The sequence below is a fragment of the Hippopotamus amphibius genome, chromosome 11 (assembly GCF_030028045.1).
Source record: "Hippopotamus amphibius kiboko isolate mHipAmp2 chromosome 11, mHipAmp2.hap2, whole genome shotgun sequence".
Lineage (NCBI taxonomy): Eukaryota > Metazoa > Chordata > Mammalia > Artiodactyla > Hippopotamidae > Hippopotamus > Hippopotamus amphibius.
This window is the reverse complement of record NC_080196.1, coordinates 53,342,603-53,367,299: the sequence shown is the minus strand read 5'-3', so window position 1 is coordinate 53,367,299 and position 24,697 is coordinate 53,342,603.

The window sequence follows — 24,697 nt, the reverse complement described above, 5'->3', positions numbered from 1 at the left end:
TGCTATGTGGGTGACTCACGTGAAGTGGGACCCCACCATGTGGGGTGTGAAGGAGTCAAAGTGACACCCAGTGGCCATTTGTGCCTGCCCACATGTTTGACTCTTTTGAGGTGGCATGCCAGAGTGTATGATGTGACTGGGCCAAGGTGACACCTGGTGGCAATGATGGCCTCACCACATGGGTAACCATGGGAGGTGTGCCCTGGCTGAAGTGACACCCAACAGCTATGACAGTGATGCCACATGGGTGTCACACATGAGTCTGCATGATGCTGGGTGGGGTTTGCCCATGACAAGTGGACACCAAGTAGCTGTGATGGCCTTTCCACACATTTGACCCATGAGAGGTGGCACCTGGCCAGGAGAGTTGTTACTGGGCAGAGGTGACACCCAGCATCCGAGATGGCCTTGCCATATGTTTGGCCCACACGAGGTGACACCCCAACAGGCAGGGTGTGACTGGGCTGCAGTGACACCCCACAGGCATGTTGGCCTCATCAATTGGGTGACAAAGGCAAGGTAGCACCCCACTGGGTGTTGTGTGATGGGGCCAAAGTGACACCCAGTGGCTGTGACAGCCTCTCCACATTGGTGACCTTCATGTGGTGACAGTCCTCTGGGCAGATGTGATTGGAATGAGGTGACACCCCGGAGCCTTGATGACCTAGCTAAGTGCATCACCCATGTGAAGTGGCACCTCATCATGCAGGTTGTGACAGTGCCAAGGTGACACCTGGTGGCCATGACAGCATCACAACATAGGTTACCCATGTGAGGGGACACCCCACCAGGTGGAGTTTCACCAGGCCTAGGTAAACTCTGGTGGCTGTGACAGCCTTGGCACGTGTTTGACCTACATGAGGTGACACCCTGCTAGGGGGGTGACCCAGCTGAAGTGACACACAGCAGCCATAACAGCATCGCAATGTGGGTGACCCACACAAGTTGGCACACTGTTGAGTGGGGTGTGACCAGACCAAGGTGACACCTGCTGGCAGAGACAGCCTTGCCATGCATTTAACCCATGTGAGATGACACCCTGAAAGGCAGGGTGTAACCAGGCCAAGGTGACACAAGGCATCTGTAACATCATTGCCATGTGACTGACCCTGATGAGATTACAAACTGCTGGGCATGGTCTGACTGGGCCTAGGTGACACAGTGTGGCCATGAAGGCCTCACCAAGTGGGTGACCCACATGTGGTGGCTCCACTATACAAAGTGTGATAGGGCTGTGGTGACACCTGGCAGCCATGACAGCCTTGCAAATTGGGTGACCCACACCAGGAGGCACCCTACTGGGTGGAGTGTGATGGGTCTGAAGTGACACCTGGTTGCTGTGACAGCCTTGCCAAGTGGATGACCTTCATGAGCTGACAACCCTCCATGGGGGTGTGATGGGAAAGTGGTGACACCTGGCAGCCTTGATGGCCTTGCTATGTGTGTCACCTATGGAAAAGTAGCACCTTGCCATGAGGGTTGTGATGGGGCTGAGGCGACACCTGGTGGCCATGACAGCCTTGTTATGCTTTTACCCATGTCAGGTGGCACCCAGCACAGCAGGATGTGACTTGGATGAGGTGATACCTATCAGCCATGACAGCCTTGCCATGCAGGTGACACATGTGAGGTGGCACCCCAATGGGCAGTCTGTAGCAGGATGAGATGACAGGCAGTGGCTATTATGGCCTCACCAAATGGGTGACTCATGTGAGGTATCACACTACTGGGTGGAGTGGAATGGGACTGAGGTGACTCCCAGCAGCAATGAATGCCTTGCCATTTGGGTGACCCATGAGAGTTGACACTGCAGCAGGTGGGGTTTGAGATGCCTGAGGTGACACCCAGTGGTTTGATGAACTAACCATGTGGGTGACCTGCACATTGTGACATACCACTGGGCAGAGTGTTAATGGGCCAAAGTAACACCAGCCCTTGTGATGGCCTCACCATGCAGTTGACCCATGCAAGGTGACATCCTGCCATGTGGGCTGTGATGGGGCTGATGTGACACCCAGCCACTGTGACTGGCTAGCTATGCAGGTTACCCACAAGAGGTGGAAGCCAGTGTTGCAGGGTGTGCTTGTGCAGAGGTGACACCTGGTGGCAATGATGTCCACTGCACACAGGTAACCCATGTGAGGTGACACCCTCCCTGTCAGGGTGTGACAAGACTGAGGTGACACCCAGCAGCTGATGGCCTCACCATGCATTTGACCCATGCAATGGTGACACCCTGCTGGGGGGTGTGACCTGGCCAAAGTGACAGATGGTGGCCATGATAGCCTCACAACATGGGTAACCCACATGAGTTGGCACTCCACCAGGCAGGGTGTGACTGTGCCAAGGTGATGCCCAGTGGCCATGACAGCCTCACAATGTGGGTGACCCATGTGAGGTGACAGCCCACAGGGCATGGTTGGCCTTGGCCAATGTGACACCATGCAGCCAAGATGGTCTCACTTTCTATTTGACCCATGTGAGGTAGTACCCCACCAGACAGGGTATGAACAGACCAAGGTGACACCCATTAGCTGTGATGGCCTTGACACATTGGAGACCCATGTGAGGGGCCACCAATCTGGGTGTGCTGTGATGGAACCAATGTGACACAAGGCAGCACTGGATGCCTCACCATGAGGGTGACCCACATGAGGTGGCACCTCACCAGGCAGGGTTGTGACCAGGCCAAAGTGACACCAGCAGTTGTGATGGACTCACCACACATCTCACCCATGTGAGGAGATAGCCCACTGGGCATGGTGTGACCAGGATGAGGTGACACCCAGCAGACATGATGGCTTTGCCATGTGGATGATCTGCATGAGGTGAACCATGCTTGGTGGGGTGTGACCAAGCCAAGGTGACACACAGCATCCATGATGACCTAACCACTCAGGTGATCAGAGTGAGTTGACACCCAATGTGGTGGGTTGTGACTGGGCCAAGGTGACACCTGGCTGCCATGATGGCCTCACCACATGGCTTACCCACACATGGTGGCACCTTGCCAGGCATGGTGTGACCAGATGGAGGTGACACCTGGCTTCCATTATGGTCTTGCCACACTTTTGAAAAGAGCAAGGTGACACCCCACCAGATGGGGTGTGTCCAGGCAGAGGTATCTCCTAGCAACTGTGAAGGCCTCACTATGTGGGTGACCCACATCTAGTGGCACCTCACTGGGCAGGCTGTGACCAGGCCAAGGTGAAACACAGCAGCTGTGATGGATATGCCACATGGGTGACCCACATGAGGTGGCCCCCCCATGTGAGGTGTGACAGGCTGTGGTGACATCTAGCAGCTGTGATGGCCTCAAAATGCAGGTGACCCACATGAGGTGGCACCAGGCCAGGCTGGGGTTGTCCATGGTGAGGGAACACCTGGCAGCCATGTCAGCCTCACCATTTGGGTGACCTAGGTGAGTTAGCACCCCACTATGCAAGAATTTGGGGGCCAAGGTGACACAAGGCAGCTGTGACAGCTTTGCCACGTGGGTGAGCTGTATGAGGTGACAGCCTTTTGGGAACATGTGACCAGAATGAGGTGGACAACTGGTGGCCTTGAGGCTTTGCTATGTGGGTGACCTGCATGAAGTGGCACCCCAACTTGCAGGGTGTGATGGGGCTGATGTGACACCCAGTGGCCATGACAGCTTTGCTAGGCATTTGACCCATGTGAGGGGGTATCACAAAGGGCATGATGTGATCAGGCCTAGGTGACACCTGGTGATCATGACAGCCTTGCCACACAGGTGACCCATGTGAAGTAACACCCCAATCAGTGAGGTGTGTCCTGGCTGAGGTGACACCTGGTGGCTGTGACAGGCTTGCCATGTGGGTGACCTATGTGAGATGTCACCCTGCTGGGTAGTGTGGCAGGGCTGAGGTGACTCCCAAATGCAATGATGGCCTCACCATGAGGGAGACCCACATGAGATGACACCCCACCAGTGGAGTGTGACAGTTCCGAGATGAAACCCAGATGTCATGATGGATTCACAATGTGGGTGAACTGAGTGATGTGACACACAGCCAGGTGGGTTGTGAATGGGCCGAGGGGACACCTGGCCATCATGATGGCCTCACCACATGGTTGACCTGCATGAGGTAACATCCTGCCATGTGGGCTGTGATGGGTCCGAGGTGGCACCAAGTGTCTGTGACTGGCTCGCTATATGGGTTAACCTTGCAAGGTAGCAGCCCATGTGGTGGGGTGTGCCCAGAGGTGACACCTGCTGGCCATGATAGCCTCACCACATGGGTGACCCACACAAGGAGGCACCCCTACAGGTGCATTGTCACCCAGCTGAGGTGACACCCATCAGCCATGATGGCCTCACCATGCAGGTGACCTGCTCAAGATGGCAACTTGCTGCAGAGTGTGATGGGCCAAAGTCACATCCAGCCTCCGTGACGGCCTCAAAATGAAACATGCAAGTCAGCACCAGGCCAGGTGGCGTTTGCCTGTACCTATTGGACACATGGTATCTGTGATGGGTTTGCCACTCATTTGACCCACATGAGGTGACACACTGCTGGGGATGGGTGACACAGCCAAAGTGACACACAGTGGCCATAACAGCCTTGCAACATAGTGACTCACACAAGTTGGCACTCTGCTGGGTGGGGTGTGACTGGGCTAAGGTGACACCTGGTGGTGGTGATGGCCTCACAATATGGTTGACCCATGTGAGGTGGCATCCTGATGGGTGAGTTTGGCCTAGGTCAAGGTGACACCCTGTGGTCATGAGGGTCTTGTCTCATGTTTGACCCATGGGAGATGCCACCCCAACAGGCAGGGTGTGAATGGGCCGTGGTGACACCCATCAGCTGTGACAGCCTTGCCATGTGAGAGACCTGCAAGAGAAGACACTCTGCTATGGGGTGTGACCAGGCCTAGGTGTCACCTGGCAACTGTGAAGGCCTCATCACATCAGAGACCAGTGTGAGGAGACACTCCACTGAGCACAGTGTGACCTGGCTGAGGTGACAGAGGGTGGCCCTGAAAGCCTCACCATGAGGGTGACACACACATGGTGACACCCAGCCTGGCAGGTTGTGACTGGGCTGAGGTGACACCTGGTGGCCATGATGGCCTTGACACTTAGCTGAGACATATGAGGTGGCAGCCTGCTGGTTGGGGTGTGACCAGGCCAAAGTGACACATAGCTGCTGTGATGGTGTTTGTACATGGGTGACTGCACGAGTTGGCTCCTAGCTGGGCAAGGTGTGAACAGGCCAAGGAGACAAATTGCAGCCATGAGGATCAGGTCACATGGTGACCCATGTGAGGAGGCAACCTGCCAGGAGGGGTGAGACAAGGCCAAGGTGATACCTGGCTGCCAAAATGGCCTCACCACATCAGTGGCCCATGCAAGTTGTCACCACAGAGGATGGGGAGTGATCAGGCTGATGTGACAACAGGCATCCATGATGGTCATGTCACTGGGATGACCTACATGAGTTGACACCCTTTGTGGCAGGTTGTGACCGAATTGAGGTGACACCCAGGGGCCCTGACAGCCTTGCCATACAAGTGATCCACATGAGGTGGCACTCCACCAGGCAGGCTGTGACCAGAGCTAGGCAACACATTGCGGCTGTGAAGGATTCAACATGTTTGGCCCATGTGTGTTGGCACCCCACCCAGCACATTGTCAACAGCCTGAGGTGACACTGGCAGCTATGATGACCTCACAATGTCAATGACTCATGCTAGGTGGCACCCCACCAGGCAGGGTATGACTGGGCTGAGGTGACACCTGGAATCAGAGACAGCCTCAAAATGAGGGTGACCTGTCTGAGGTGGCAGCTGGCCAGCTGGGGTGTGACCAAACCAAGGTGACACCCAGCAGGTGAGATGGCATCGCCATGCTTTTGACTCACGCAAAGTTACACTCCACTGGGCAGAGTGTGACCAGGCCCAGGTGACAGCCAGTAGCTGTGATGGCCTTGCCACACAGGTGTTCCTTGTGAGGTGTCACACCCTGGGTGGGGAGTGACTAGGCTGATTTGAAACCTGGTGGCCATGACAGACATGCAACAAGGGTGACCCACTTGAAGTGAGACCCCACCAGGTAGGGGGTGTGACTGGGACAAGGTGCCACCTGGTTGCCTTGATGGCCTTGCCAAATTGGTGACCTGCACAAAGTGACACCCTGCTGGTGGGGTGTGACCCAACTGAGGTGACACATGGTGGCTGTGATGGCCACTTCATGCTTTTGACCTGTGTGAGGTAACACTCTGCTGGGGGTGTGTGACCCAGCCAAGGTGACACATGGTGGCTGATGGCCTCACAACGTGGGTGACCCATACTAGTGGGCACCCCAAGGGGTGGGGTGTGACAGGGCAAATGTGTCACCTGTCAGCTGTGACAACCTCACAATATGGGTGACCTGTGCTGGGAGGCACCACACCAGGTGGTGTGTGCCTGGGCCAGGTGAAACCAAGCAGCTGTGACAGCCTCACCACACAAGTGACCCATGTGAGATGACACCCTGCCATATGGTGTGTTGTGGGTCCATGGTGACAATGGAAGTCCATGATGATCTTGCCATGCATGTGATTCATGCAAGGCAGAACCCCACCAGGCAGGGTGCACCCAGGCTGAGGTGACACCCAGCAAACATGACAGCCTTGACAAGCTGTGGCACATACAAAGTGGCAACCCACCAGGCAGGGTGTGTTGGGTCTGAGGTGACATCAGGCATCTGTGATGACCTCACCACACGGGTTACCCACACTAGGTGGCATCCCACCTGGTGGGGTGTGCTGAGGCCAAGGTGACACCCTGCAGCTGTGATTCCCTTGCCATGTGGATTACCCACCCATGGTGACACCTCAGTGGATATTGTGTTATGGGGCTGTGGTGACAGCCAACACCCATGATGGCCTCACCATGTGGGTGGCCCAAGCAAGGTGGCACTCTGCCAGGAGGTGTGGGTCTGGGCTGAGGTGACACCCAGTGGCCATGATGCCCTTGCCATGTGGGTTACCCATGCAAGTTGACACCCCATCAGATGGTGTGTTACTGGGCCATGGTGACAGCCATTGGCTGTGACAGCCTTGCCATGCTGGTGACCTGTGCAAGATGGATCCCCACCTGGCAGGGTGTGATGGCAGCAAGGTGACATCTGGTTTCCATGATGGCCTCACCATGCACTTGATCCACATGAGGTGTCACCCCAATGGGCAGGGTGTGACAAGGCAGAGGTGACACCCCACAGCCTTGATGGCCTATCCACACAAGGTGCACCACCCCAGGTGAAGTGTGACAGGTTCAAGGTGACACCCAGTGTCCATGAAGGCCTTGTCACATGGGTGACTCATGCAGAGTGGTACCCCACCATAGAGGTGTGCCAGGACCGAGGTGAAACCCCATGGCTTTCATGGCCTGGCCAAGCAGTTGACCTGTGTGAGGTGGCACACCACCTGATGGTGTGCTGCTGGGCTGAGATGACAGCCTGTGGCCTTTACAGCCTTGCCACACTGGTGATCCTCATGAGGTGGCACCCATTTGGTGGGCTGGGCTCCTACCAAGGGGACACCAGGTGCCATGATGCCTGTGCAGTGCGGGTGACTCATGCAAAGTGGCACCCCACTGGGCAGGAAGTGTCTGGGCTGCAGTGACACCTTGGGCTCATGATGGCCTCAGCATGTGGGTGACCCTCATGAGGTGGCAACACACCATGCAGAGTGCATCAGCTGAGAAGACACCTGGTGGTCATGATGGCCTTGCCATGTGGGCCATGTGTGTGAGGTGGCACCATGCCTGGTGGGGTGTGACCAGGCTGAGGTGACACCTGGCTGCCGTGATGTTGTCTCTATGTGGGAGACCCATGAAAGTTGGCTCCTCACTGGGCAGGGTGTGACTGGGCCAAGGTGGCATCTGGTGGCCATTGTGGCCTCATAATGTGGGTTACCCATGTGTGGTGGCACCCCACCAGGAGGGGTTGGCCTAGGCCAAGGTGACACCCTGTGGCCATGAAGATCTCACCTCATGCTTGATGCATGCTAGGTGGCACACTGATGGCAGAGTCTGAGGGGGCTGAGGTGACACCTGTCCTCCTTGATGGTCTCACAATGCAGGTGACCAATGCATGGTTACACCCCACTGGGCTGGTGTGCCCGAGCTGAGGAGATACCCGGTGGCAGTGATGGCCTTGCCACACAGGTGATCTGTGTGAGGTGGCACTCTGCCAGGTGGGGTGTTCCTGGGCTGAGGTAACTTACAGTGGCTGTGAAGGCCTCACCACTTGGATGACCCATGTGAGGTGACACCCTACTGGGAGGGTGTGACCCAGCTGAGGTGACACATGGTGGCACTTACTGCCTCATAATGTGAGTGACCCATGTGAGTTGGCACCCAAGAGGGTGGGGTGTGACTTGACCAAGGTGATACCCAGCATCTGTGACCTCCTCAGCATATGGGTGACCCATGTGAGGTGCCACTCCATCAGGTGAGGTCACCCTGGGCTGAGGTGCCTCCCTACAGCCATGATGACCTCGAATCACACTTAACCTGTGCTTGTGGCACCCCTCTGGGCAGGGTGTGTATGTGCCGAGGTGACACCTGGCAGCCATAATGGCCTCTCCACATGGATGACCAGCATGAGGTGGCAACCTGCCAGGAGAGGTGTGCCCAGCCACAGTAACTCCCAATGGTCATGAAGTCCTCACCACACTGGTGACCCTGCCAGGCTGTGTGTCAATGGGCCAAGGTGACACACATCAGCCTTGATGGCTTTACCATGTGGGAGACCAACACGAGGAGACATCTCACTCTGTGGTGTGACCCAGCCGAGGTGACACCTTGTGGCCATGATGGCTTCAGCACACATTTGACCCATGTGAGGTGGCACTCTGCCAGGTGGGGTGTGCTGGGCCATGTTAATTCCCCATGGCTGTATGACCTTACAACACGGGTGCCCTGTGTGTGTTGACACCCTGCCAGGTGTACTGTGAACAGGCCAAGGGGACACCCAACTGCTGTGGCAGCTTCACCACATGGAAAATCCATGTGAGGTGACACCCCACTGGGAGGGTGTGATTGGAATGAGTTGAAACCTGGCAGCCATGATGGCTTCACCACACACATTACCCATACAAGGTGACACCTCTTCAGGCATGCTGTGACTGGGTTGAGGTGACACCACAGTGCCATTAACGGCCTCACAATGAGGGTGACCCATGTGATGTTATACCCCACTGGGCTCAGTGTGACCAGGCCAAGGAGACACCCAGCAGCCATGATGCCTTGCAACGTGGGTGATGTGCATGAGAATGACACCATGCCAGGCAGGGAGTGACCTGGCTGAGGTGACACCTGGCAGCCATGAGGGTCTAGCCACATGGGTGACCCTTGAGAGCTGTCACCACAGGGGGTGGGGAGTGAATGGGCCATGTGACAACCAGTTGCCCTGAGGGCCTTATCACTGGGGTGAGCTACATGAGGTGACACCAAACCAGGCAGGGAGTGACTGATCCAAGGTGATACCTTGTCACCATGAAAATCTCACAATGCAGGTGACCCACACAAGGTTAAACCCTAATTGGTGGGGTGTGACTGTGCCAAGGAGGTACCCAGTTGCTGTGATGGACTTGCCACACAGGTGACCCATGTGAGATGGCACCCCACTGGGTGATGTGTGCATGCTACAAGGTGACACTTAGTGACCTTGACTGGCTTGCAATGTGGGTGACCTGTGTGAGGTGGCAAACTGCCAGGCAGGGTGTGATTGGGTCAAGATGACACCCAGCAGCTGTGATGGCCTCACAACATTGGTGACTCACATGAAGCAACACCCAGCCAGGCAGAATAGAACCAGGCTGAGGTGACACCTGGCAGCCATGCTGGCCATGTCACTTGGGTGACCCACACAAGGTGACACCCCACCAGGCAGGGAGTGATCAGGCTGATGTGACAACAAATTTCTGTGATGGCCTCATCACCAGGGTGACCTACATGAGATGACACACTGCCTGGCATGTTGTTACTGGACCTAGGTGACACCAGATGGCCATGCTGGCCTCACTACTTGGGCAATCCATGGGAGATGACACCCCACCATGGGGGATATCACCAGTCTGAGATGACACCCAGAGGCCATGAAGGCCTCACCACTTGGGTTGTCCGCATGAGGTGGCACCCCACTAAACAGGTTGTGCCCAGACCAAGGTAACACCCAGCAGCCATGATGGCCTTGCCAGTTGGATGACCTATGTGAGGTGGCACCACAGTGGTTGGGTGTTCCTGGACAGAGGTGAAAGCAAGCCACCATGGTGGCCTTATCAAGTGGGTGACCTGTGCGAGGTGGGACCCCACCAGGAAAGATGTGACTGGGTGACATGACACCTGGTGGCTGTGATGGCATTGCCACTTGGTTACTTGCATGAGGTAACACCCCACTGGGCAGAGTGACCAGGCCAAGTTGACACCTGGTGGCCTTGATGGCCTCACCATGTGGGTTACCTGTGTGAGGTGGCACATACCAAGGTGCGGTTGGCCTGGGCTGAGGTAGCTACTGGTGGCTATGATGTCCTCACCATGCATTTGACTTGCATGCATTGGATCCCCACCTGCTGTTATGTGACTGGACTGAGGAGAAAACTGGCAGCTGTGAGGACCTCACCACACAGGTGACCTATGTTAGGTGGCACCCCACCAAGTAGGGAGAGACCAGGCTGAGGTGACACCTGGCTGCTGAGGTGACACCTGGCTGCTGAGATGGCCTCACCACATTTTTGACCCAGGCCCAGTGACAACCTGCCCAGCAGGGAGTGAAAAGGCTGAGGTGACACCTGGCAGCCATGATGGCTTCACAATGTAGGTGACCCAAGTGAGGTGGCACTCCCCGTGCAGAATGTAACTGGATGGAGGTGACACTTGATGGCCATGATGGCCTCACCACATGGGTGACCCACGTGAGTTGGCTTCCCAATAGGCAGGTGTGACTGGGCTGAGGAGACAACATGCAGCCAAGACAGCCTCACTGTGAGAGTGACCCCCATGAGGTGGCACCCTGCCTAGTGGTGTAGGATGAGGCTGAAGTGACACCCTGTGGCAGTGACAGCATCATCACTTGGGTGTCCTGTGCTAGGAGACACCCCAATGGGTGGGATGTGACCAGGCAAATGTGACATCTGGTGACCAAAATGGCCTCACCATGTGGGTGAATCATGCAAATATCACCCCATCAGGCAGAATGTGTCTGTGCTGAGGTGACACAGGGCAGCCCTGAAGGCCTCACCATGTGGGTGTTCCACACAAGGTAGCACCCTGCCAGGCAGGGTGTGACCAGGTCAAAGTGACATTGGCAGCCATGTCAGCTTCACCACATTTTCGACCCACACAAGATGACACTCTACCATGCATGGTGTGCCTGGGCCAAGGTTACTCCTGGTGGCTGTGAAGACCTCACCATGTGGTTGACCATTGCAAGCTGACACCCTGCCAGATGGGGAGTGATCAGGCCTCTGTGACAACTGGTGGCCATGACAGCCTCATCAATAGGGTGACCTACATGAGGTGACACCCCACCATTGGAGGTGTCACCAGGCTAAAGTGAAACCAAGAGGCTGTCAGGGTCTCACCACTCAGGTGGTCCCTGTGAGGTGGTACCCCACTGAGCAGGTTGTGCATGGACCAAAGATACACCTGGCAGCCATGATGGCTTCACCATTTGGGTGACCCATGTGAGGTGGCACCATGGAGATTGGATGTGCCTGGGCAGTAGTTACACACAGCTGCCATGGTGCCTCATCACATGGGTGACCTGCAGGAAGTGGGACCCTGCCAGGTAAGATGTGACCAGGCAAGGTGACAACTGGTGGCTGTGATGGACTTGTCATGTGGGTGACTCATGTGAGGTGACACCCCACCAGCTGGGGGGTGACTGAGCAGAGTTGACACCTGATGGCCCAGAGGGCTTCAACACATGTTTGACCAAGGCCATGTGACAACCTGCCTGGCAGTGTATGACAAGGCCAAGGTGACACCCAGTGGCTGTGATGGCCTTGACATGTGGGTGACCCACACAAGGTGTCACCCCACTGGATGGTGTGTTATGGGGCAGTGGTGACAGCCAACGCCCATGATGGCCTCACCACAGAGGTGACCCATGCTTGTTGGAACTCCACCAGGTGGGGTGTGTTGGGGCCAAGGTGACTTCTGGTTTCCATGATGGCCTCACCACACAGGTGATCTGTGCAAGGTGACACCCCTCCAGGTGGGGTGTGACAAGGCTGAGGTGACACCCTGCACCCTTGATGGCCTAACCACACAGTTGACCTGCATGATGTGGCACCCCACCCCAGTGGTATGCACCCAGGCTGAGTTGACCCCTGGTGGCCTTAAGGACCTTTCTACATGGGTGACCCTCATGAGGTGGCACTCCACCTGGCACACTGCACCCAGGCTGAGGTGACACCAGGTGACTGTGATGGCCTTGACCCACAGCTGACCCATGTGAAATAGCACCCCACCAGTCAGTGTGTGCCCAGACAGAGGTGTAACCCAGGGACCATGATGGCCTCACCACATGGGTGACCTGCGTGAGGTGGCACCCCTCCAGGAAGTGTGTGCCCATGCCAAGGAGGCAACCTATGGCCATGACTACCTCACTACTTGGGTGACCCATGAGAGGTGACACCCTGCTTTGCATGGTGTGCCCAGCCAAGGTGCCACCTGGCCGCTGTGATGGCCTCATCCCATGGGTGGCTCATGCAAATTGGCACCCTGCCATGGGGGGGTGTCCAGGCCTAGTTGACACCTGGCAGCTGTGACAGCCTTGCCATGTGAGTGACCCATGTGAAGTGGCACCCTGCCAGATGGTGCATGGGCTGAAATGACATCCTGTGGCCATGACAGCCTTGCCATCAGGTGACCCACATTGGGTGGAACTGCACCATACATGGTGTGCCCAGGCTGAGGTGACACCCAGTGTCCATGATGACCTTGCCACACAGATGACCTACAAGGAGTGGCAACTGAACAGTGGTGTCTGCTGAGGCCAAGGTGACACCCGGTGGTGATGATAGCCTCACCACATGGGTGACCTGTGTGAGTTGGTACCCCACCAGGTGGGTTTGCCTGGGCCCAGGTGACACCCAGTGTCCATGACAGTGTAGCCAAGCTCTTGTTACAGTTGAAGTGACACCCTGCTGAGCAGAGTGTGATGGGGATGAGGTGACCCCAGGCAACTGTGACAACTTCACCACACAAGTGACCCATGTGAGGTGACACCATGCCATATGGTGTGTTATGGGACCACGGTAAGAGTGGATGTCTGTGACCACCTCGCCATACAGGTGACCCAAGTGAGGTGGAACCCTGCCAGGAGGCATGTGACTGGGCTGAGGTGACACCCAGCAGCCATGACAGCCTCACCAAGCAGGTGGTATGCACCAAGTGATACACCACCAGCTGAGGTGTGATGCATCTGAGGTGATACCCAGCAGGTGTCATGGCCTCTCCAAGCAGGTGGCATGCACGAGGTGACACCCCACCTGTTGGGCTGTAATGGGGCCAAGGTGACAACAGGTGGCTGTGATGACCTCACCACATGGGTGACCCAAGCAAGGTGGCACTACACAGAGCAGTGTGGGCCCAGGCTGTGGTGACACCCAGCAGCCATGATGCCCTTGCCACATGGGTTACCCAAGAGAGTTGACACCCCATTGGATGGTGTGTTACATGGTCATGGTGACAGCTGACAGCCGTGACTGCCTTACTGCATTGGTGACCCACACAAGATGGAACCCCACTTGAGAGGGTGTGATGGCAGCAAGGTGATACCTGGTTGCTGTGACAGCCTCACCATGCACTTTATCCACGTGAGGTGTCACCCCAATGGGCAAGGTGTGACAGGGCAGATGTAATACCCCATGGCCTTGACAGCCTAGCGATGCAGTTGTCCCATGCAAGGTGTACCCCCCAGGTGGATTGTGATGGGTCCAAGGTGACACCCAGTGGTGAAGGCCTTGCCACATGGGTGACCCACATGAGGTGGCACCCCACCAGGCATGCTGTGACCACCTCAAGTTGACACCTGGTGGCCATGATGGCCTTGCCATGCAGGTGACCTGTGCATGGTGGCACCCCTCCTGGTGGGCTGCACCTGGGCTGAGGTGACACCTGGTGTCTTTGATGACCTCACCATGCAGGTGACCCATGTGAGGTGAACTCCACTTGGTGGGGTGTGCCTGTGCTGAGGTGACATGTGGCAGCCATGTGGTCCTCACCACATGGGTGAACCACGTGATGTGACACCCTGCAGGATAGTGTGCTACAGGGCCATGATGACCGTTGATGCCCATGATGGCCTCGCCATGTGGGTGAGCTGTGCAAGGTGGAACCCCTCCATGTGGGGTGTTACTAGGCCAAGGTGACAACCTGTTGCTGTGATGGCCTCACCACACAGGTGATCTGCACAACTGGTCACTCCACTTGGTGGGGTGAGATGGGTTGAGGTGAAACCCCATGGCATTGATGGCCTGGCCATGCAGTAGACCTGCATCAGGTGGCATGCCACCCAGTGGTGTGCTCCAAGGCTGAGGTGACAGCTTGTAGCTTTTACAGCCTCACCATGCCAGTGACCCTTGAGCGGTGGCACCTGGCTTGGCAGGCTGCACCCCAGCTGAGGGAACACCAGGTGCCATGATAGTTGCACAATGTGGGTGACCCACGCAAAGTGGCACCCCACTGGGCAGGAAGTGTCTGGGCTGAGGTGGCACCTGTGGGCCATGATGGCCTCACCCTGTGGGTGACCAATGCAAGGTTTTACCCCATTGGGTGGAGTGTGACTTGTCCAAGGTGACACCTGGCAGTCATGACAGCCTCATCACACAGGTGACCCAAAGGAGGTGGCACCCTGCTGGATGGGGTGTTGACAGGACTGAGGTGACACCCAGCAGCCATAATGGAACTGACATGTAGGTGACCCACATGATGTAGCACCCTACTGAGTGGGGTGTGATGGGTCAGAGTGACATCCAGCTCCTGTACGGACTTGTCATGCAGATGAACCACTTGAGTTGGCACCCTGTTGGGTGGGGTGTGCCCAGGCTGAGATGACACCCAGTGACCATTATGTCCTCACCAGAGGGGTGACCTGTGAGAGGTGGAACCCTACACAGCATGGGGTGCCCGGGCCAAGGTGACACCCAGTGGCCATGAAGCCCTTGCCACTTGGGTGACCTGTGTGAGGTTACACTGCACCTTGTGGGGTGTGAATGGACCATTGTAGCAACTGGCAGCCATGACAGCCTCATCACTGTGGTGACCTATGTGAGGTGACATCCCATTTGGCAGGTTGTGACCATACCAAGGTGACACCCTGCAGCTGTGATGGTCTCACCACTTGGGTGACCCCATTGAGGTTGTACCATGAGTGTGGAGTGTCCCTTGGTGGAAATGACACCCAGCTGCCATGGTGGCATCATCACATGTGCCAAACGTCTGAGGTTGTACCACACCAGGTGAGATGTGACCAGGCCGAGCTGACACCCAGCAGCCATGAAGGCTTTTCCATGCATTTGACTCATAGAGAGGTGGCACCCTGCAGGTGGGGTGTGCCCCCACCAAGGTAACTTCCCACAGCTTTGACAGCCTCACCATGAGGGTGACCCACATGAAGTGGCACCCTGCCAGGTTGGGATGGCCTGGGACAAGGTAACTCCTTGTGGCTGTGATGAGCTCACCATGCATTTGACCTGTGAGAGGTGGCACCCCATCAGTGGGATGTGACCAGGCTGAGGTGACACCAGGCAGCCGTGGTGGTCTTGCTACTTGGGTGACTCACAAAAGGTGACAATCAAAAGAGTAGGGTGTGACTGGGCTGAGGTGGAACCTAGTGGCCTTGATGGCCTTACCACATGGGTGACCCATATGAGAAGGCACTCTGCCAGGTTGCCTTGGCCTGTGCTGAGGTAACTCTCAGGAGCTTTGATGGGCTTGCCATGCCTTTGACCCATGGGGGTGGCACCCTTCCAGTGAGATGTGACCAGGCCGAGGTGATACCTGGCAACCGTTATGGCCTTGCTACTTGGGTGACTCACACAAATTGGCACCCAGATGGGTGGGGTGTGACCAGGCCAAGGTGACACCCAGTGGCCATGATGGACTTGCCACATGGGTGACATGCACAATGTTACCCCTGCCTGGCAGTGTGTGAATGGGCAGAGGTGACACACCAGCCTTGAAGACCTCAACATGTGGGAGACCTGTGCAAGGAGAAACCTTGCTGGATGGGGTGTGACCTGCCTGAGATAACACCCAGCAGCCATGATGGCTTTTCCACGCATTTGACCCATGTGAGGTGGCACCCTGCAGCTGGGGTGTGCCCCCATTGAGGTAACTTCCTGTAGCTTTGACAGCTTCACCACATGGATGATCCATGTGAGATGACAGCCCACTGGGCAGGGTATGATCAGGCTGAGGTGACACACGGCAACCATGAGGGCCTCAGATGTCAGTGACCCATGTGAGGTGGCACCCCAGCAGGAAGGGTGACACTGGTCCAAGGTGACACCTGGTAGCCATGACAGATTTGCCACATGGGTGACCCATGTGAGGTGACACTCCCCTGAGTGGGTGTGACCAGGCTGAGGTGACACCTGGCAGTCTTGATGGCCTCACTATGTGGGTGACCCACATCATGTGTCACCCCACTATGTGGGGTGTAATTGGGCCAAGTTGACATGCAGCAGCCATGACAACATTGGTTACTTGTGCAAAGTGGCACCCAACTGGGCATAATAGAACTGGGCTGTAGTGACAACCAGTGGCCATGCCAGCTTCATCACTTGGGTGACCCACACGAAATGACACTCTGCATGTTGGGGAATGATCAGTCCAATGTGACACCTGGTTGCCATGATGGCCTTGCCACGTAGGTGACTTCTGTGAGGTGACACTCTGCCATGTGGGGTGTGACCAAGCTGAGGTAACACCCTGGGGCTGAGATGGCCTCAACACATGTTTGACACAGACCAGGTGACAACCTGCCTGGAAGAGTGTGAAAAGGCTAAGGTGACACCCAGTGGCTGTGACAGCCTTGACACACAGGTGACCCACATGAGGTGATACTCCACTGAGTGGGGTGTGCCTGGGCCGAGGTGCCACCTGGTGGCCAATATGGCCTTGTCACATGGGTGACCTGTGCAAGTTGGCTTCCCAATGGGTGAGTGTGACCAGGCCAAAGAGACAACATACAGCCATGATGGCCTTGCCACGAGGGTGACCCCCATGAGGTGGCACCCTGCATAGCAGTGTTCAACCAGGCTGAGGTGACACCCACAGCCATGAAAACCTCAACACTTGGGTGTCCCATGCCAGGTGACACCCCACCCAGTGGGATGTGACCAGGCCAATGTGATACCTGGTGACCAAAATGGCCTTGCCCCATTGGTGAACTGTGCAAGGTGTCACCCCATCAGGCAGGGTGTGACTGGGCCGAGGTGACACAGGGTGGCCCTGAAAGCCTCACAATGTGGGTAACCTGCACAAGGTAGCACTCTGCCAGGCAGGGTGTAACTGGGTCAAGGTGACATCCAGTGGCCATGTCAGCTTCATCACACATTCAACCCACAAAATGTGTCACCCTGTCATGTAGGGTGTGTCTGGACCCACATAACTCCCAGTGCCTGTGAAGGCCTCATCACATGGGTGAACAGTGCAAGGTGACACCCAGCCAAGCAGGGTGTACTGGGCTGAGGAGATACCCTGTGCCCGTGACATCCTAGCCATGTGGAAATCCATGCCAGGTGACACCCTGCACAGGTTGGATGTGACCAGGCCAAGGAGACACCCTGCAGCCATGACAGCCTTGCCATATGTCAGACCCACATGAGGAGGCACCCTGAGGGTGGTGTGTGCACACTGTGAGGTGACACCTGGCAACTGTGACTGGCTCACCACAAGGGTGACCCATGTCACATGGCACCACACCGGGCATGGTGTGCCCATGCTGAAGTGACAACTGGTGGCTGTGACAGCCTAGCTATGTGGGAGACCTGCACTAGGTGGCTCACCACCAGGTGGTGTGTGCTCGGTCTGAGGTGATACCTGGTGGCTGTGATGGCCTTGTCACTCATGTGACCCAGGCAAGGTTACACCCCATTGGGTGGAGTGCGACTGGTCTGAGGAGACACCTGGCAGTCATGACAGCCTCACCACACAGATGACCCACACAAGGGGGCACTCCACTGGACAGGGTGTTGACAAGGCTGAGGTGACACCAGGGTCCTGTATGGACTTTCCACATAGATGAACCACACGAGTTGGCACCCTACTGGGCCAGGTGCACCTGGGCCAAAATGACACCTGGTGGCCATGATGGCCTTGCCAGAGGGGTGACTTGTAGGAGGTGGCACCCTACCCAGCCTGGTGTGTCCAGGCCAAGGTGAAGTCAGGTGGCCATTACGGCCTTGCCATGTGGGTGACCCACATGAGGTGGCACTACAAAAGTGAGGTGTGCCCAGGCTGAAGTGATACCTGGTGGCCATGACGTCCTCACCATTTGGGTGACCTGTGCAAGGTTGCACCACACCATGTGAGGTGTGAATGGACTGATATGGCAACCGGCATCTATGACAGCCTCATCACTGTGGTGACCTACATGAGATGACATCCCACCTGGCAGGTTGTGACCAGACTGAGGTGACACTCAGCAGCCTTGATGGCCTTGCCACTTTTCTGACCCAATTGAGGTTGTACCACGAGTGTGGGGTGTGCCTGGGTCGAGATGACACCCAGCCACAATGGTGGGCTTTTCACATGGGTGACATGTTTGAGGTTGCACCACACCAGCTGAGATGTGACTGGGCTGACATGACACCAGTTGCTGTGAAGGCCTTGCCATGTGGGTGACCCATGTAAGGTGACACTCTTCTGGGCTGAGGTGACACCTGGTGGCCTTGATGGCCTCACCACATGGGTGACCTGTGTGAGGTGTCACCCAGCTGAGTGGGGAGTGATGGTCTGATGTGACACCCAGTGGTCATGACAGACTCAACATGAGGGTGACCCACATGATGTGGCACCACCCCAGGCAGGGTTGGCCTGGGCTGAGGTAACTCCCAACAACTTTGATGGGCTCGCCATGCATTTGACCAATGGGAAGTGGCATCCTGCTGGGTAGGCTGTGACCAGGCTGCAAGACAACTGCAGCCATGAGGGGCTCACCATGAAGATGTCCCTTGTGAGGTGACACCACACCAGCAGGATGTGACCAGGTTGAGGTGACACCCAGTGGCTGTGACGGACTCACCACATGGGTGACCTGATTGATATTACACCTCACCTGATGGTGTGTGAATGGGCAGAGGTGACAGATGTCAGCCTTAAAGACCTCAACATGTGGGAGACTCATGCAAGGAAACACCTCACTGTGTGGGATGTGACCCACCCGAGGTGACACCTGGTAGCCATGACAGCTTTCCATGCATTTGACCCATGTGAGGTGGCACCCTGCAGCTGTGGTGTGCCCCCACCAAGGTAACTTTCTGTAGCTTTGAGAGTTTCACCACATGGATGATCCATGTGAAGTGATATCCCACTTGGCAGTGTGTATTTGGGCCAAGGTGACACCCCACATCCATGAGGGCCTCAGATGTGGGTGACACACATGAGGTGGCACCCCAGAAGGAAGGGTGTCACTAGCCCAAAGTGACACCCAGTGGTCATGAAAGCCTTGTGATTTGGGTGATCCATGTGAGGTGGCATCCCTCCATGCTGGGTATGACTGGGCTGAGGTTACACATGGGGGCCATGAGAGCTTTGCCACGTGGGTGACCCACATGAGATGACACTCTGTTGGGTGGGGTGTGCCCAGTTCCAGGTGACACCAGGTGGTCTTGGTGGCCTCACTACATGGGTGAACCATGTGATGTGTCACCCCAGTGCTTGGGGTATGATTGGGCCAAGGTTACACACAGCATCTGTGTTGGCCTCACAATGTTGGTGACTTGCACAAATTGGCACCCAGCCAGGCATAATAGAACTGGGCCATGGGGATGCCCATTGGCCATGCTGGCCTCATCACTTAGAAGATCCATATGAGGTGACACTCTGCCAGAAGGGTAGTGATCAGGCTGATGTGACAACTGGTGGTCCTGAATGCCTCATCACCAGGGTGACATATGAGGTGACACCACACCTGGCAGTTTGTGACTGGACATAGGTGACACCTTGGGGCTGTGTTGGCCTCACAACTTGGGTGACCCATGTGAGATGACCCACCCACCATTAGGGGTGTCACCAGGTCAAATTGAAACCCAGAGGCTGTGATGGCCTCACCACTCAGGTGGTCAGTGTGAGGTGGCACCCACTGAGTGTCTTGTGCCTGGACCAAGGTAACATCATGATAGCCTCACAATTTGGGTGACCCATATGATGTGACACCATGGAGGTTGGGTGTGCCTGGGCAGAGGTGACACCCAGCCACTGTGGTGCTTTCTCACATGTGTGACCCACACAAGGTGGGACCCCACCAGGTGAGATGTGACCAGGTAATGTGACACCTGGTGGCTGTGATGGCCTTGCCATGTGGGTGACTCATGTGAGATGACACCCTGCCAGGTGTGGTGTGACAAAGCTGAGGTGACACCTGGCAGCTGAGATGGCCTCTACACGTGTTTGACCCAGGCCAGGTGACAACCTGCAAGGCAGGGTGGGAAAAGGCTGAGGTGACACCTAGTGTCTGTGATGGCCTTGACACATTGGTCACCCATGTGAGGTGACACTCCACTGGGTGGTGTGTGACTGGGCTGAGGTGATACCTGGTGGCCTTGAATGCCTCACCACATGGATGTCCCATGTGAGGTGTTGTATGCCTCTAGGTGTGGAGTGGTGGGCCCATATGACACTCAGTGGCTATGACAGGCTCACCACAAGGGTGACCCTTGCAAGGTGTCAGCCTACTGGGCAGAGTGTGACTGGGCAGAGGCAACCAGTCACCATTTGGGGCTCACCACGTGGGTGAACCCCTGAATTGTCACTTCGCCAAGCAGGGAATGACCCAGCTGAGATGACACCAGGTGGCCATGACACCCTTGCCACACAGGTGTCCTGCATAAGATGAAACCCCACCAATGAGATGCGACCAAGCTGAGGTGACACCCAGCTGCCATGATGGTCTCACTACTTGTGTAACCCACATGAAGAAGGATCCAGGAGGGTGAGATGTGACTGGGCTGAGGTGATACTTGGGAGCTGTGATGGCCTTGCTATGTGGATAACCTGCTTGAGGTTACACCCTGCCAAGTGGTGTGTGAATGTGCTGAGATGACACATGTCAGCCTTGATGGCCTCAACATGTGGGACACCCATGTGAGGAGACACCTCATTCTGTGGGTTGTGACCAGCCTGAGGTGGCACTTGGCAGCCATTACGGCTTCTCCACACATTTGACCCATGTGAAGTGGGACCTTGCCAGGTGTTGTGTGTCTGGGCTGAGGTAACTCCCTGTGGTTGTGACAGCTTTTCCATATGGATGATCTACATGAGGTGACACCTTACTGGGTGGGGTGTGACTGGACCTAGGTGACATTGGGTCACCATAAAGGTCTCAAAATGCAGGTGACCCATGTGAGGTTACAACCCTCCATGCTGGGTGTGACCAGGCCAAGACACCCAGTGGCTGTGATCGCCTTGCCATGCAGGTGATGTGCACAAGGTGGCACCATACCAGGTGGGGTGTGACCTGGCTGAGGTGACACCTGGATGCTGTGATGGCATCACTACATGGGAGACTGCACATGTTGGCTCCTCACTGGGCTGGGTGTGAACAGGCCACAGAAACCACCAGCAGCCATGAGGGCCTTGCCATGCAGTGACCCATGTGAGGTGGCATCCTGCCAGGTGGCATGTGATGAAACCGAGGTGATGCCTGGCTGCCCAAATGGCCTGACCATGTAGGTGACCCATGCAAGCTGTCACCAGAGCAGGCAGGGAGTGATTGGGTAGATGTGATAACCAGCAGCCATGATGGCTTCATCACTGTGGTGACCTATGTGAGGTGACACCTCATCTAGTGGGTTGTGACCAGACTGATGTGACACTGGCAGCTGTGATGGCCTCACAATGTCAGTGACCCATGTGAGGTGGCAACCCACCAGGTGGGGTATGACTGGGCCAAGATGACTCCCGGAGTCTGTGACAGCCTTAAAATGAGGGTGAGACCTGTGTGAGGTGGCACCTGGCCAGGTCGGGTGTGACTGGGCCGAGGTGGCACCTTGTGGCTGAGATGGCCTTGCCATTCTTTTAAAACATGTGAGGTGACACCCCACTAGGCAAGGTGTGAGTGGGACCAGCTGACACCCTGCAGCTGTGATGGACTCATTACATGGGTGTCCCATGTGAGGTGTCACCCTCTGGGTAAGGAGTGACTGGGCTGATGTGAAACCAGGGTCCTTAATGGACTTGCAACTCAGGTGACCTGCTTGAGGTGAGACCCCAGCAGATGCAATGTGATGGGGTCAAGGTGACACCTGGTGGCCATGATGGCCTTGCCAAATGGGTGACCAGTGTGAGCTGACACCCTGCTTGGGGTTTGTGACCCAGCAAAGATGACACATGGTGGCCATGATGGCCTCTCCACATTTTTGACCTGAGCAAGGTGACACCCTGCTGAGGGGTTGTGACCTGGCTGAGGTGACACATGGCAGCTGTTGTAGCCTCACCACATGGGGACACATGTGAGGTAGCACCCTGCCTGGCAGGGTTTGCTGAGGCTGAGATGACACCTGGAGGCCATGATGCTCTTGTCACATGGATTACCCACGTGAGGTGAAACCCCACCAGATGGTGTGTTATGGGACCATGGTGACAGCCAATGCCTGGCCTCACAATGTGGGTGACCCATGCATGTTGGAACCTCACCTGGCAGAATGTGACTGGGCCAAAGTAAGTTCTGGTTACCATGATGATGTCACCAGGCAGATGCTCCATGCGAGGTGTCACCTCACCAGGTGGGGTATGATGAGGCCTAGGTGACACCCTGCTGTCTTGACAGCCTGTTCATGCAGTTGACCCATGAGAGGTTGCACCCTGCCCTGGTGGGGTGTGCCCAGGCCGAGTTGACATTGATGGGCCTTAACAACCTCTCCACATGGGTGACACACATGAGATTGCACCCTGCCTGGCACACTGCTCCCAGGCTGAGGTAACACTGGGCAGCTGTGTTGGCCTTGACCCATGGGTGACCCCTACAAAGTGGCACTCCAATGGGTGGTGTGTGCCCAGGCCTAGGTGTCACCTGGGGGCCATGATGGTCTCACAAAATGAGCACCCTGTGCAATGTTACACCCCATCATGTGGGCTATGACCAGGCTGTGACACCCAGGCCTTGTAACAGCCTTGCCACATGGCTGACCAAAGCAAGGTGGCACCCTGACAGCAGCTGTGCTCAGGGTGAGTGGAATCCAGGCAGCTATGACAATCTCACCATGCATGTGACCCACACAAGGTGACACCACGAATGTGGTGTGTGCCTGGGAAGAGGTGACATCCAGCAGCTGTGATGGCTCACCATGTGTGCAACCCATGTGAGGTTACACCACATCTGGCAGGATGTGAGTGGGCTGAGGCGACACCTGGAGGCTGTGACCACCTCACAACTTGGGTGACCCATGTGAGTTGGCACCCCTCTGGCCAGTGTGTGACTGTAGTGAGGTGACACCCAGAGGCAGTGACGGACTCGCCTCATGGGTGACATCCATGAGGTGACACCCTGCTGGGGGGATGTGAGCCAGCTGAGGTGGCACATGGATGTTGTCACAGCCTCCAAAGGTGGGTGACCCATGCAAGTTGGCAACCTGCCAAATGGGGTGTGAGTGAGCCAAGGTGACACCTGGTGGCCATGACAGCCTCACAATATGGATTAACCACATGAGGTAGCACTGGGTAGGGTTGGCCTGGGTCAAGGTGACACCCTGTGGCCATGAAGACCTCACTTCACTCTTGACACATGCTAGGTGGCACCCTGAGGGCAGGGTGTGAATGGGCTGAGATGACACCCACTGGCAGTGACAGCCTCGCCACATGGGAGACACATGTGAGGGGACACCATTCTAGGTGGTTGTGATCCAGTTAAGGAGACACCTGGTGGCCATGATAACCTTGCCATGCAGATGACCAGCATGAGGTGGCACCCTGCTGGGAGAGATGTGCATGGCCACAGTAAATTCTGGCGGCCATGAGGTCCTTGCCAGATGGGTGACCTGCACAAGTTGACATCCTACCAGGTGAAGTGTGACCAGGCCGAGATGACACATGATGGCCATGACAGCTTCACAACAAGGATGATACACATGAGGTGACACCACTCTGGGTGGGGTGTGACTGGGCAGAGATGACACCTGGAGGCTGTGATGGCCTCACCACACAGGTTAACTGCACAAGGTGGCTACACACTGGGCATGGTGTGAACCAGCTGAAATGACACCCAAGGTCTGTGAGGGCCTCCCCATGCTTTTGATTCACATGAGGTGGCACCCTGCCAGGTGGGGTGTTTCCGGGCTGAGGGAACTCCCAGCAGCCATGAAGCCCTTGTCACGTGAGTGAACCACACCTGGTGGCACACCTCCAGGTGTGGTGTGACCAGGCTGAGGTGAAACTTTGTGGCCATGATGGCCTCATCAGGCAGGTGTAACTGTGAGGTGACACCCTCAGTTGGGATGTTACCAGGCCAAGGTCA